This window comes from Cynocephalus volans, chromosome 14, assembly GCF_027409185.1.
Source record: "Cynocephalus volans isolate mCynVol1 chromosome 14, mCynVol1.pri, whole genome shotgun sequence".
NCBI lineage: Eukaryota > Metazoa > Chordata > Mammalia > Dermoptera > Cynocephalidae > Cynocephalus > Cynocephalus volans.
Window position 1 is genome coordinate 29,997,681 of NC_084473.1, and position 15,236 is coordinate 30,012,916.

A 15,236-nucleotide genomic window follows, 5' to 3' on the forward strand; every position below is an offset into this window, starting at 1 on the left:
TTTTCCAGTCATCTGACAATGGATATTTAGATTGGTTCCAATTCTTGGAAATTGTAAATAGAGCTGCAAGAAACATGGGAGTACAGGTATCCCTTCAACATGATGATTTCCATTCCTTTGGGTATGTACCCAGCAGAGGAATTGCTGGATTATGTGGCAGTTCTATCTGTAGTTGTTTGAGGAAATTCCATTCAGTTTTCCATAATGATTACACCAATTTACAGTCCCGTCATTATGTAGGAGAGTTCCCCTTTCCTTGCCAGCATGTGTTATTTTCTGTCTTCTTAATAACAGCCACTCTAACTGGGGTGAGGTGATATCTCAATGTGATTTTGAGGTTTGCATTTCCCAAGTGCTGAGTGATGTTCAGCATTTTTTCATGTGTCTGTTGGCCATTTGTATATATTCCTTTGAGAAATGCCTATTCAGCTCCTTTGGCTGTTTTTTAATTGGGTTATTTGTTTTTTGACTAAGTTGTTTGATGTAGAGAGCACTAACATTTATGGAGCAAATGTATTTCACAGGGCCTCCAAAGCCCTACAGTTTCAGGTTTAGCCTAATCTTTTGAAATTATATAAAATGTTAACCTTGCAAAAGACAGGAATCTTTCCTCAGACTAGGGTCTCTGATGTAAGATACAGAATTGTAACACAGCAAGGTTGCTGGATCAAGGACAGACATGTTACTGATAGATATGTGAAGATACTGGGAAATTGCTGTAGGAAAAAACAGTGTTTGCTAAGATCAAGCTTTTGTTGGTGGATTGACTTAAACTTTTGCAAATTGCATTATGGAATGTCACTTTGCTTGTTTCACTGAATGTTACCAGCCTCTATTGTTAAACTATAATTAGCCATAGCCACACCTATGTTCTTTTTTTGCAACTTCCTGGTCTGCAGAATAAATGCCAAGTGAGAACCTCAGTTCATGGTTAATTTCCAAAGGAAGGAATGCCTCTCTCTTGAGTGTTCTGGGAAATTAACCCCCCCAGGGTCTCTCACTGCTTGGAAGAAATGGGCTTTGAGTAATCCTTCTGTGGCTCCATCACCCAGGGGAAGAGGAGTGAAAAATCCATGGGATGCAAAGCAACATTTGAGTTCCTTGTATATTCTGGACATTAATCCTTTGTTGGATGCATAGTTTGCAAATATTTCCTCCCACTCTGTAAGTTGTCTTTTCATCCTCTTTATTGTTTCTTTTGCTGTGCAGAAGCTTTTTAGTTTGATATAATCCCATTTGTTTATTTTTCCTTTTGTTGCCTTGCTTTGGGCATTGTATTCATAAAGTCTTTGCTCAGTCCTACTTCCTGAAGTGTTTTCCTTAAGTTTTCTTTTAGGAATTTTGTAGTTTCAAAATGTGTATTTAATTCTTTAATCCATTTTGAGTTGATTTTGGTATACGGCAAGAGATGCAGGTCTAGTTTCATTCTTCTGCATATGGATGTCCAGTTTTCCCAGCACCATTTATGGAAGAGGCAGTCTTTTTCCCAATGCATGTTCTTGCTGCCTTCATCAAAGATCAGTTGGCTGTAAGTATGTGGGTTGATTTCGGAGTTCTCTATTTTGTTCCATTGGTCTGAATGTCTGTTTATATGCCAGTACCGTGCTGTTTTGGTTACTATGGCTTTGTAGTATAATTTGAAGTTGGGTAGTCTTATGTGTCCAGCTTTATTTATTTATTTATTTATTTATTTATTTATTTATTTATTTATTTATTTATTTATTTATTTATTTGGCTCAGGATTGCTTTGGCTATTCAGGGTCTTTTGTTCTTCCATATCAGTGTTAGGATTGTTTTTTCTATTTCAATTAAGAATGTCTTTGGCATTTTGATGGGAATTCCATCTGTAGATCAGTTTGCATAGTATGGACATTTTCACAATGTTAATTCTTCCAATCCAGGAGCATAGAATGTCTTTCCATCTTTTTTGTGTCTTCTTTAATTTCTTTCAGTAGTGGTTCGTAGTTCTCATTGTAGAGATCTTTCACCTCCTTGGCTAAATTGATTCCTAAGTATTTTATTTTTTTCATGACTGTTGTAATAAGTGGACTTACTCTCTTGATTTCTCTTTCTATTGGATCATTATTGGAGAATATAAATGCAACTGATTTAAAGGCATTTATTTTGTATCCTGCAATGTTACTGAAATTATTAACCAGCTCTAGGAGTTTTTTGATAGAATCTTTTGGTTTTTCTATACATAGTATTATGTCATCTGCAAATAGGGACAGTTTGACTTTATCTTTTCCAATCTGGATGCCCTTTATTTCTATCTCTTGCCTGATTTCTCTGGCTAGTACCTCCAATACTATGTTAAATAGGAGTGGTAAGAGTGGGCATCCTTGTCTTGTTCCTGTTCTTAAGGGAAAAGTCTTCAGTTTTTCCCCATTCAGAATGATATTGGCCGTGGGCTTGTCATGGCTTTTATTGTGTTGAGATACTTTCCTTCTATACCTAATTTTGTTAAGAGTCTTTTTCATGAAGTGATGTTGAATTTTTCAAATGCTATTTCACCATCTATTGACATAATCATATCGTTTTTGTCCTTGAGTTTGTTGATGTCATGTATCACATTTATTGACTTATGTATGTTGAACCATCCTTGCATCCCTTGGATGAATTCTACATGATCATGGTGTATAATTTTTTTAATGTGTTGCTATATTCTGATTGTTAATATTTTGTTGAGGATTTTTGCATCTATGTTCATCAAGGATATTGGCTTGTAATTTTCTTTTTTGGTTGTGTCTTTATGTGGTTTTGGTATCAGAGTTATGTTGGCCTCATAGAATGAGTTTGGGAGAGTGACTTCTGTTTCAACTTTTATTAATAGTTTGAGAAGAATTGGTAATAATTTCTCTTTAAATGTTTGATAGAATTCATCTGTAAATCCACCTGGATCTGGGCTTTTCTTTTTTGGAAGATTACTGATTACCGCTTCAATCTCATTGCTTATTATTGGTCTGTTCAGGTTTTCTTTCTCTTCTTGGTTCAGTCTGGGTAGTTTGTATGTGTCCAGAAACTTATCCATATCTTCCAGGTTTTCATATTTGTTTTCATACAGTTGTTTATAATAGTTTCTAATGATTCTTCATATTTCTGTGGTATCGGTTTTAATGTCTCCCTTTTCATTTCTAATTTTTGTTATTTTGGTCTTCTCTCTCTCTCTCTTTTTTTTTTTTTTTTTTTTTTTTTGGTTAACCTAGCTAATGATTTGTCTATTTTATTTATCTTCTTGAAAAACCAACTTTTTGTTCTGTTGATCTCTTCTATTGCTTTTTAGGTCTCTATTTCATTTAGTTCTGTTCCGATCTTAAATATTTCTTTCTGTCTACTACCTTTAGGATTGGATTGTTGTTGTTTTCTAGTTTTTTGAGGTGTATAGCATTAGGTCATTTATTTGAAGTCTTTCTATTCTTTTGAAGTAAGTGTTTATTTCAATAAATTTCCCTTAGTACTGCTTTTGCAGTATCCCACAGGTCTTGGTATGATGTGTCATTATTTTCATTAGTTTCAAGAAATTTTTTGATTTCCTGTTTAATTTCTTCTTGGACCCACAGGTCATTCAGGAGCCTATTGTTTAGTTTCCATGTATTTATATAGTTTCCAGAGTTCTAACTAGCAATTTATTCTGATAATGATTATCAGTAGCATATGGGCTCTGGCCATTACAAACAATGTAATGTTGTTAATCATGCTATGCCTCAGTTTCATCATTTGCACCTATTCCTAAAGCTTATTATTATTTATTTATTTGATTTTCTTTCTTCTTGAGATAATTTTGGTATATTGTTTTTTCATCACAAATAAATTTTCATATTTATTGGCATAATGGTCTTTGTTGTCACTTGTCCTATTGCTTTTCTATCTGTAATTCTGTCTCTTTTTATTGTAAAAAAAATTATTATATTTCTTCTCCCCCCAACAATCAGTCTTTCTTGGGTTTGTCTAGTTTTTCTCTTCGAAGAACTAATTTTTAGTGTTGTTGAATCTATCTAAATTTTATTTATTTTCACAATTCCTTACTGACTTTATTATTTCCTTCCTTCTGTGTCCACATGAGGACTTACACAAATATCAATAGCAGCTTTATTTGTAGTAGCCAAAATCTGGAAACAATTTATATGTCCATCAACAAGTGAATGAATAGCATATTGTGTCACATTCATTCAATGAAATACTACTCAATTTAAAAAACTGTTAATACACACAACAGCACGGCTGTAACTAAAAAACATCATGCTGAGTGAAAAGAGTACATACTGTACAATTCTATTTATATAAAATTTTAGAAAAGACAAATCAATAGTGACAAAAACACATCTGAAGTTGAGATGAGGATGAGGTCATTATTGCTTGGGAAGGGGTATAACTGATGAAAATATACTATATCTTGTTTGGGGTGGTAGTTACGTAGGTGCATAAATTTTCGAAACTCATCAACAGCACACTTAAAAATGAACACATTTTATTAGTGTAAATTATACCATTATAAGCTTATTTTTTAAAAATTCAATGAGAAACCATTTTTAACCCAATAAAATAGATAATATTTAAAAGAGTGACAATAAAAATACTGCTGAGGATGTGAAGCAGTTAGAATTCTTGTACATTGTTACTGGGAGTGTAAAATGGCACATTCACTTTGAAAAACTAATTGGCAATTTCTTTTTTTTCCCCATTGGCAATTTCTAATAAAGATAAATATACACCTACCTTGTTATCTAGAAGCATATACCTAAGAGAAATGCTGTGTTCACAAAAAAGACTTCTAAAAAATGTCCATAGCTGCTTTTTTTTTTTTCCAATAGCCAAAAATGGAAAACAAACCAAATGTTCATCGATGAGTGAAAGGAGATAAATAAATTATGGTATATTAATACCATGAAATAATACTCATCATTAAAACAATAATGAATTACTGATATACATAAGACCATGGATGAATCCGTACATATATTTCTATCCTGTGTGAATATGCATTAGCAGTGCACAATCTGTGTCAGCAGTGTGCAACTGGTAACATGTTCAGCAGCCTCGGATACGAGCCCTCTATTTCTACCATCTCTCTTGGAGTTTAGTATTCTTTGTCTTGTGAGTCCAGTTTTTGGCTGGCTTAGTGAGGTCATTCTGGTGTTTCCTCTTGTTTGGAAACCTTCTACTCTGTCCCCTGACCAGCTGGGAAGGTTTGGATCCCAAGATAAGAAAGCACATTGACTTGATTTATTTATAAATTACCTATAAATTGACTTATAAAGTGGCAACCTCTGAGACAGACCTTAGCAGGAAAACCCCTTTATCCTTTAGTCTTTGATGTACTGTTCACTGACTTTACCTTTCTTCACCTTTCCTCACCCGCAAGGTTGAAAATAGGGAGTGGTTCAGGGCAAGGGGATCAACAAACCCCTCTACCTGCTTTTTGTGTCGGAATTAGACCAATGTAAAGCCTAGTGATCAGCTCAGCTCACCAAGTATTAGAGAGAAAAACTGCAATAGTAAATACAATGTTTTCATCTAGAGTTTTTCCTCTGCACAACTCCCTGAAGAAACTGTGATGGCCATAAGTGGCTAACCTTGGAGGCTCCTGGAAGCTGGCAAAAGATCATTATCTCAGTTGAAAAAACCACTGATGTATTGATTGATTCTCATTCCCCAGACTGGTGTTCACTTTTTTAGTATGCACACCATAAGGACAAAAATGGCCTGACAAGTACCTGACCTTCTAACCTTCTTCCCCAACCAGTTTCGTTCTCTTGACTATCCCAGAAGACATCAGCTTAGGTAGCTTCTTGCCCATTCAAAATGCCCTGCATTGGCTATTCTGAAAAGGATCAATTAGCAAATCAGCATTAGATTATTCTGTTTTATTTCAGGCTGCAGCAGAATGAGGCATTCATTAGTAAATGGATAGGGTCAAAGGAAAAGCTTGGAGAACCAATTAGCTGTCCTATTGATTATGATTATCTTGGAACAAAACATGAACTCTATTTCTGGTATTGAAGACCAGCTCAGCAGAAAGAAGCCCAAGATGGTTGTATGAGATTTCTCTTTCTTAGAACCCTTGGTTCCAGAGCCCTCTGCTCTCCTTCTAAGCTTCATATGTTTGTTTGCTAGAGAAAACATTCAGTAAGCCATGAAGAGCCCTTCACACAGACATTCCTTCCCGGTTGCAACATTCTAAGCAGATAAGACAGGCAAGCTACTTGGTATAGAAATAAGCTTGGTGACAAGAAGCCTGGTGTGTTTTTAGGTTCTTGGTGAAAGAGGAGAGGGAGCAACTCATAGCCTATAGAATGGAGAAAACATGTTGAGAGAACACACACGACTTTACTCACTACCCCATCAGGGATAACCTTGGTCAAATTCCTACATTTCCAGGAAGGAACATTTCTGCTGTTTACACTTGTTGGAGGTATATTGGGGTCATATCTACCCAGTCTTTAGCTCTACACGTAGTTAGCTGAGGACTCTTTGCAGGAAAGTGTTCACGATTTTCCAGATTCTTCAAAAATTTGTCCTATTTGATACCTAGAATTTAGAGTTCAAAGCCGATAGGTTTAAGTTTAGTTCAAATCCAATTGAATCTGAAATGGATCCTCCCAGATTTGTGGGTAATAAAAAGAGAAGAGCAAAGAGTCAAAGGAAAGAGAATTATTGGTCAAGGGAATTCTGGAGCAACCAGTGGAAGTTACCAGGCCCTGTGTGGCTCCCCACAGGGCTTTGTGTTAAAAAATATGCAAGTGTGAAACGTGGGTCTTGGACCACAGAGGAAAAAAAAACATGCACCCATAAAATGAGAAAGAAGCCATCCAAGGCAGCACGTAACTCAGGACTAAGTTGCATGCAACCAGGGATAGGTGCATTAACAACAAGCCAGCAAAGGGAAAGAGGCCTTCCTCCAGAGATCAGGGGGGCTTCAAAGGAGGGAGTGAGATGTTAGCGGGATTCTGAAGAAGGATTGGGATTCGCTGAGGAGAAGACATGGGGAGGGGAAGGCACTCTTGGTTTGACTGGAAGAAGAAAAAAGCTTGAAGGGGGAATCGGGTGCAGAACAGTCCCATGACAAGAAGGGACTCTAGAAAGAGTGGAGATGAGGTTCCTAAGAAAAGAGCCAAGCCATAGAGGGTCTTGGAAGCTGGTGGGTTTGTCGGATTTGACTTGTTAAGAAACACAAAACTGTTTTAGTAAATCTATCCTTTCAGCTTCTGTCAGCACCAGGACAAGGGTAATGCAAGCAAAGTGAATGGTGAGAAAAACCTAACTTAAATCTCCCTTGGCTTGGGATCCCTCCTATTTTTTCCTCCTAGGTCTCAGGACAATGGGAAGCGAGGTCAAAGCTCACATGTATTTTACCCATATTTTGTGAGTTCTTGTCTCTGCAAGAGCCCTTCATTTAGATAAAAGAGAATCTATTTCTAACTCCTCCCATAGAATAAATATTTACTGAGCTCCCATTTTGTGCCAGGCAACAATGCAGATACCAAGGACACCACAGACAGCAAAATCCCTGATCTCAGGGGATTACAGCATAGTGGCGGAAGACAGACAATAACATGTAAACAAGGAACTATATAGGATATTAGGTGGTGATAAGTGCTTTGCAAAACCAATATAGTGATAAGGGAGAAAATGTGTCAATCGTATAAGAGGGGGTATTATGTTGAACAGAAGGGACAGAAAAGGCCTTTCTTACAACGTGATGCTTGAGCAGACACCTGAAGGAAGGGAGGTGAGCCACGTGGGTATATGAAAGAAGAGCATTCCAAGCAAAGGAGAGAGCATGTGCAAAGATCCTGGGGCTGTGGGGTTCTTGGGGAACCTTCAGGATGTCATCCTGGTAGTGAACTGTGGACCACATGGAGAGCAATAGAAGATAAAGTCAGAGAGGAAATGGGTCCAGGTTCTGGAGGGCTCTGTAGGCCATTGCAAGGACTTACTCTTTTGCTCTGCATGAGATGGGAAGCCGAAGGTGATGTGAAAAAGTTTACATTATGAAAGCATCCTTCTGGCTGCTTGCTGTGTCAAGAATAAACTGGGAGAGCAAGTACGAGAAGCAGGGAGAACAGTTAAGAGATTTTTGCAACAATTCTCAGTGACAGTTGGTGGTGGCTCTGAAAAGTTGATGGGGCAGTGGTGAGATTCTGATTGAATTTCAAAGGTAGATCAGACCAAATGGGAGCACACAGGTAATTCAGGTGCAAGGGTCCCCAAACCACACTTTGAGGAGCACAGCGTTGGAGAGAAAGCTTGTGGTTCTAGGTGCTCTGGACTGTCTGAGGCTGGGGCATGTCCTGACCCTGAATCTCTGAGTTTCTGCTGTCAGTCTCACAAGGCACAGGAGCAAGAGTCCTGACCCGGGAGTCAGGACCATGGCTGTAGGCACCCTCTGCCCTGTGACTGAACCCTCTTGAGCCACAATGGAAACAAGGCACGTAAAATCCCAGCCTTCCTCCCAGAAAGGTTGTTGCGAGCACCCCTCTGAGTGGTGTGCAGCAAATGGTCTAAGAAGACGTATCCTGGCCCCCAAAATACTCCTATCAGCTGCGGACAGGGTATGATATTTCATCATAAATTCATTAATGTGGGTCTTGAAGATCTTCCATTTTTATTCAAGTGTTCACTCAGTGAAATGCAAATATCTCCTGGGTACAATCAGAACATCTGCTGTCGTCAGCTAACAGTTTGGAGAGTTTTTGACAGATGACTGAAAGGACAGTGGATAATCATCCATCCCCTAAGAGGAGAGGGAGAAGGAGAGGGACACTATCCAGCAAGGGGATAATTACTTGTTCACATGAAACTTCACCCATTTCCCAGCTTTCCAGGACAGTACCAACTCTGGTTTCTCTTTATGCGTTTGCTTAAGAAATATTTGTTGAGCAACTACTGTGTGCCAGGCCTGGCTGTGAATTCTAGGAATGTAGTCATGAATAATCTAGACAAAAGCCTCTTTTATTGTGCTGTAAGAAGATAAGGATTAGTGCCAAGTGTCAGAGCCAAGAGGAGAAGAAAACAAGGTGAGACATGAGAGTGGCTGTGTGTTAGGGGGGTGGGGGGTGCTGCTTTAGATCAGAGGGTCCTGGAAGACCCCTCTAGGAGGATGCATTAGAACTCAGGTCAGACTGATGAGGAGCATTCGTCGTGGAAATATTTGGGGAGGGGGTAAGGGCCAAGACCCCACGATAGGAATGGAATAAGAAGTGAGAGGGCAGCTGGAGCATAGTGAGTGAAGGCAGGAATGAGGGTTGGAGCCAGAAGAAAGGCAGGGACCAGATCGAGTAGGGCCTGGAAGATGTGGTAGGGAGCTTGACTTTTATTCAAAGGGTAACTGGAAACCATTAGTTGGTTTTCAGCTGAGGAGTGTGAGCTCTGATTTACTGTGTTGTGGTAGTTGGCTTGTGAGGGTGAGAGAAGCAGGGAAGCCAGGCAAGGAGCTGCGGCCCCATTAAGGTGATGGGATGTTGAGAAAGAGCAACGATTCACCCAGATCATTTGGGATGTGTTCCTCTCCCGGCTCTGCCTTGGGGCTGTGTGTTCAAATGGAAAATACCAAAAGTTTTATTGATTAAGCATTTCTTCAGAATCCAGACTTCTTGGTCTTGTATCCAAGGTCTGTCTGTCATTCTAGTCCCCACTCATCGTCAGGGGCTTTTTCCTCTGGCTCTGGGTGGGGTTCCAAGCCCCTGTGCTTCTCACCTTAACCACTCACAATTCCATGCAGGAATCCTTTCCTCTGTCTTTGCTAAGGCTGTTTCTCCCTCCTTGAACAGAACTCCTCTTGCTCCCCTACCTATCAAAATCCTCCATGTCCTTCAACTTCTTTGTGAATCTCTTTCCAGCCGCTTCCCTCCAGTCAGAGCCCACCTCCCTGTTATCACACAGCACTTTTTATACCTCTGTTGTATGTAGCCTTTATCACAGTTTCGTTTGTCTGATATGCCCACAAATTTCTGAGTGCTTTCAGGGCAGGGACTACATCTCATCTTCCTACACTGAGACACTAGAGACTCAATAACTGTGTATGTAAAATTGTACTAAATGCAGTTCGCCAGCAAGAATGGTGCCAAGGAGTTAGTCATTTTTCCCCCCTGGCAAATATTACACAATTGCTAGAGCAACCTCTGCCTCAGACAACTCTTGCAAATTGAACATGGCGATCAGTGAAATTTTCTTGTACTCACTGCTGGATTCTGTTCTTCGCAATGAGATTGTGGGCTCACTTTATTTCCCTCTGCTCAGGAGCCACTGTCATGCTCTGCCTATTGTTCAATTCTGGAAATATTGTTTCATATATTTTGCCTTCGTTTTTGAAAGATATTTTTCTTGTGTATAAAGTTCTGAGTTTACCATTCTTTTTATTTCTTCCAATACTTTAAATATGATATTCTATTGTCTTCTGGCTTGCCTAGTTTCTAAGACCTCTGCTTTCATTTTTGATATTGTTTCTCCATATGTAATATTTCTTTTTTTCTCTGGCAGCCATAAATATCTTTCCTTTATCTTTTATTTCAATAATTGGACCATAATATTTGTATTTATCTTGCTCTGAATGCTCTGAGCTTCTGGGACCTGTGGTGTGTGGTCTTTCATCAATTTTGGAAAAAGTCTTAACTATTACCTTCAAACATTTCTCCTCTCTCTTTCTCTCTTTTCCTTCTGGGACTCAAATTACACATTTCTCTCTTTGTTTCAGTTTGGATAAATCTGTTGATCTATCTTCAGGTTTACTGATTCTTTTCTTTATTATCTCCAGGCTGCTAAGCCCATAAATTCTTCATCTCTGATATTGTAGGGGAATTTTCTAGCATTTCTGTTAGAAAATTCTGTGTTTCATCTTTCTGCTGATATTCCTCATCTATTCACGCATGTCGTCCACCTGTTCCTCTAGATCCTTCAGTGTATTAATGATAATTATTTTGAAGTCCCTATCTGATAGTCCTAGTATCTAGGTCATTTCTTTGTCTCATTCTGTGGACTGCTTTGTCTCTGGATGGTGGATCTTTTTTTTTTTATTTGTTTTGCATGTGTGTGTTTCACAATTTTTTTATTGAATGCCAGAGAAAAAATAAATACTGAGGTTAATAGAATTCATACCCCAAATTAAGCATGCCTTTTCTGTCAGGCCATTTGTGGGGGGAGGAAGAAGGGTTTGGTCAGTTCAGTCACAACTGAACTGAGTTTGGGTTTTCTTTTACTATATTTAATTATAAAGCAACACTTCAACTTCTTTGGGTGATAAGCTGCGGCTACTTTGTACTTAGTGTGAGTCCTAGAGGGCCAGAGGGATTATTCCTTGTTTCTTCTCTGCCCTCGGCTTTCAGCATGCCTGGTCCACAGTGGGGGGTTCTCTCTGCACTCACCCCAGTGGTGACTGCTGTTGCTTATTACTGTGTGTGAGGCATGCATGGACCTGGTACGGTTTCTCAGTTCCCCTGCTCCAGCTTCAGTCTTATGCAGGCCCCATGGGTCTGGGCCACCATGGTGAGGATTTCTCAGCACTCCTGCCCAATACCCCACCCACCTGTAGTCAAATGATTGACTATGGGGGAGTCTTTGACAGGAGTGAATTTCCTGCCTCCCAGACCCCAAGTGGTAACAGATCTCTTCTGGGTATCCCTGAAGCATTCCGATCCTGATTGGGTTTCCTGCCCTCTCCTCAAATGCAGGTGGCTTTTGTTTTTATCCCTCCCTCAGCATTAGTGTGACTTGGCCTGGGACTCGGGCAAATTCCTCACCCTCCTCCAGCAGGGATCAGGCTTATGAAGTCAGGACAAGCTAATGCTTGTTACTTGGCTCATAGTGGGAGCTGGTGGATTTTCTGCCCCTGCCCCTGGGAGAAATAACTTGTGCTTCTACCCCTTTCTCAGGCGTAGTATAACAGGGAACTGGACTGAGGACAGTATGGTTTCCTGGATCCTTCTCTCTGTGGTTATTTTTTGCTTTATCTTCTTCCCTAGAGGTAGCATAACCTTTGCTTGGTTCCTGACACAATGAGGGCTTCCTGCTCTGCCCCAAGAGTCTTGCAGCTTTTGTTTTGTTTGAGAGAAAGGTCTGGGAAGAGGATGGGCTTTTGTGACTGTGCACCACCAAGTAGACATCTCCTTTCCTGTCCTCAATGTCTTGTAAGCTCCAAGTGGATGTCTCGGTAAAAGACCTGGCGAGTGACCTAAGGTGACCAATTCATCCCAGTTTGCCTGGTTCTTTCCCAGTTTGAGCACCGAAAGTCTTGTGTTCAGGAAACCTCAGTCCCAGGCATATCCGTATAGTTGGTCAACCAAGTAGACGCCCTTTATGTCTGAAATTCCCAGCCTTCCTAAACTCTCATGCTACTCCCACTCAGCTATTAAGTATTCATTAAAATTCCCAGTTTTCGTCTTTCCTACTCTTGCAGTGGTCACCTCTTCCTCCCATATTCTGCTGAAAGTGAAACAGTTCGTGTATCCCTGCTCACCCTGTGGAATTCACTTCTTTTGGTTGCTTTCCTATCTCAGCTCACTAAAAGTCTCAGAACAGTCATGATTCTGTAAATTATCTGGCTTTTTCTCATTGTTAGTCAGAGTGATGATCTCTTGTGGCTTTCTACATCTTAAATGGAACCAAAACTCCCGGGTCCTTTTGCTCCTAGAGAATTAAGCTGTGGCATTAGATTGCTGTCTTTATGGGAGGACATTATAAGAAGCTGCACAAAGGTGACCACTGTGCTTGTTGTAAAGATGTTCTTAGGACTGTAGGTCCCCCATCAGACAGTGATGAAATTTGTCATGAGTCTCAATAACAATACTAGTTGTGCTCCCCTGGCCAACTCCTTTTTTTCTTTTTCTTTCAGTCTTACAGATGCTGTGAATTTAGCAAGTGATCCTTTCCTCTTTGCTTTGAAGATTCAGTGCCCAATTTACAAGCAGGTCTCGATTTAACCTCTGTTATATGATTTTCTGGCATGTATTTTTGCATTTTAACTTTATCTCTGGATTTGTTTTATTTTATTCTCCTATTGTTACTTATCTGCACTTATCTATTGATAACTTATCCTGTCATAAATCACCACTAAGAATTTTTTTTATGAAATACTATCTAAAAGGCAACTTGTAACAACCGAAAGCTTATTTAATGAATAAATGAAATTTAATTGGTTTTAATGGTATTTCCTTTCTAGTCAACACGAAAAAAAGATGCATCCCTATAAGGAAGGATCCTTTTCTTTGGGGCCTCTGGAGTAAAGGAAAACAAAGGCCATGAAAAGGGAAAATTCCAATAGATCCTCATTTCTCTGAATGCTCCTATCTCTCAGCTGGCCTCCCCAAACTTCTCAGAACAATTACTTCACGTTTTCCTCACTGCTATGCAGACCTAAAATGATCTTTATGAGGTGTGCTGACAGAAACACAATTAAATTATTTATTGTGAGGCATGGCCATATGGCTTGTGTTTAAAGAAACTCAGCTTCTTCTCTTATGAAAGTGGAGCTTAAGAAGAGCTTATTTTCTCTCTCTCAAGGGACTTTTCCTGGGAGGGTGAAGAAGGGATCAGCGCCCAGTTTAGAACAAGGAAAGGGAAGCAGCTCTCTCCTCCAAGGCCCAATGCCTCACTTCATTGCCAACCCCCCACACCCCTGACACATAAATCCTCACCTTCCTCCATTTTCTCTCTGGTCTACTCCTCCTCTCAGCCAGCCTGCCATGTGGGAAGGGATATAGGATATCCCCCATCTAGGATGTGACTACACTGAGCAAAACCATCCTCTGAACCCAAAAAGGATATGACTAAAGGATCTAACCCAGCTTGATGCATACTTCAACCTTCCACAACAATTTATTTCTTTCATCCAAATGCCAAGTTAAGGTTGATGGGAAGAAATGAAACATAATACAAATAACATGGAACATTTTAAGATCACTATTCAGTGGACTTGTAGAGAGAATGAACAAATCTCTTACTTAGAAATTAAATCCACTCAATGGGCTATTAAACCCTCCCAGCACCCGCATGACCATCTGGCTCCATGGCTTTTTCTTTTAGCATGAGATGTCAGTGTAGATGTCAGTGTAGATGTCAGTGTCTCCATCCACAAAGCAGTCAGCAGCTTTCTCTAGGATTCACTTCACATGTGTTGTTACCCTGCTTATTTGCCCCGCCTGGGCCTCAGCCCATAGCCTGTTAGAAAACCAAAATGCCAGGCAGGAAAGGAAATGACTCTTCCTGAGTCCATTCTTTCGTGTCCAAAAGCTTGCCCTCCTGCCGCCTAGTGAGATTGCCATGAGGTAATCACATAAAGTCAAGACAGCTATTATAAAACTTCAGGGTTGTAAAACCATGTGTTTATATATTTGTTCCTGAAAAGATTTAAGCCATTTACATCACTATTTAATTGCAAATTTCTCATTAGAGCTCTTTTTTCTTTTAGAATACAGTGGAGCCAATGTTGCTCCTTAAGAAGTGTTGGGGATAAGGGAAATTTGTGACTTGGAACCTTTTCTATCCTGAACTCAAATGTCTTTCCCACTACACCAAGGTGGGGAATACCCCCATTTGCCTGATCCTCCCACAGAGTGAGAAAACAGATTACACACGAATATGCGCAGGACAACAGGTGTATATTTGAATTGTGTCACAGGACTTAAGCTGTGGCCATTTTTCTCGTAAATGTTTTTATGAATATTCATGGGGTACAAAGCAAATTGTCACCACTTGTGCCTAAGATGTGATGGCCAAATCCATACTGGCAGCATGTCCATTACCACAAATGGTGATTATACCCTGTGTCCCCCACCCGATTGTCCCCTCAATTATCCCTGACCTCCCTCCCCGTCCCCTTTTCCCCATTCCACGTTGTATCCCTAGGTCTGTTCTCTCCCTCTGCAAGTCCAACACTCCACTGTCATCTTTCTTTCCTTTCTTTGTCTCTTAACTCTGGGGGATTTTGTTCCCCAAAAGAGTATATAATTTACCTAACTAATCAGCTCGAGGTTGGCTTAAATAGAAATCTAGAAAGCGCCCTCTCGTGGCAAAAAATGAAGTTGCCAAATAGCAGTTTTGTCCTGAGATTCAAGTACCAGAAAATAGCCTGCCATTTATTTATATGAGCACTTATTACATTTCAAGGACTAGCCTGGATGTTTTACGTGGCAGTCAGATAAAAGATTTAAGAAAGGCAGTTTTTAACGTCTTATTTCACAGAGTTCAGGCCACGCCTGAAGATTTATTTCACTGAGTGTGTTCTTGGCCTCTGTGTATCCTTT